Source organism: Myotis davidii, unplaced genomic scaffold (assembly GCF_000327345.1).
Source record: "Myotis davidii unplaced genomic scaffold, ASM32734v1 scaffold1808, whole genome shotgun sequence".
Classification (NCBI taxonomy): Eukaryota; Metazoa; Chordata; class Mammalia; order Chiroptera; family Vespertilionidae; genus Myotis; species Myotis davidii.
Window position 1 is genome coordinate 19180 of NW_006298689.1, and position 627 is coordinate 19806.

The following is a 627-nucleotide window of genomic DNA, read 5'->3' on the forward strand; positions in this document are numbered from 1 at the left end:
TATATGTACACAAGGAAGAAATATTTACTACTTTTGATTGGTTACAAGCAGCAGTCCTGAAAGCTCATGCAAGTGCAGGATGCAGGGGCATCTAGTGGTCGCTAGAGAAATTGATTCCAAGTTCCAATTTACAGTCAAGAATGTAAGCAATCTTTTGTAACTGACTCCTTGTCTTTTACCTGATTGACTACTATTATCTTTTTATCTCACTCACTGGCTCAGTGTTATTTAATTTAGGACATCTCAGATTTCTTCCTGCTCATTTCTGAGGTCTCTGTACAAATGTCACCTTGTTTGCAGATCTACCTACACACCCATGAAAAATAGAATGCCCTACTCACTGTTTCCTTTAGATGTGCTTTTCTTCATACCACCTGCCACCATGATCAGCACTCAATTAGCATTCCTGAGAAACAAAGAAATTCTCATTAAAACTGTAGAATACATGACCCCCTCAGAGACATAGGTGATTGGGACAAATATTCCATATCATAGCTGGTACTGGATATCCCCTAAAAGGGGCTATATCCATACACAAAATATTAAAATTAATGTCTGGTCTACAAAATATAAATTGTAGCATTTCAAATAGTTGAGTAATGCAACTTTGGGTGAAAATTAGTCATG

General features: G+C 37.0%; 1 pseudogene; it reads left to right on the plus strand.

Annotated features, from left to right (window-relative positions):
• LOC102753355 overlaps nucleotides 1-627 on the plus strand; it is a 3569-nt pseudogene that overhangs the window by 2121 nt on the left and 821 nt on the right.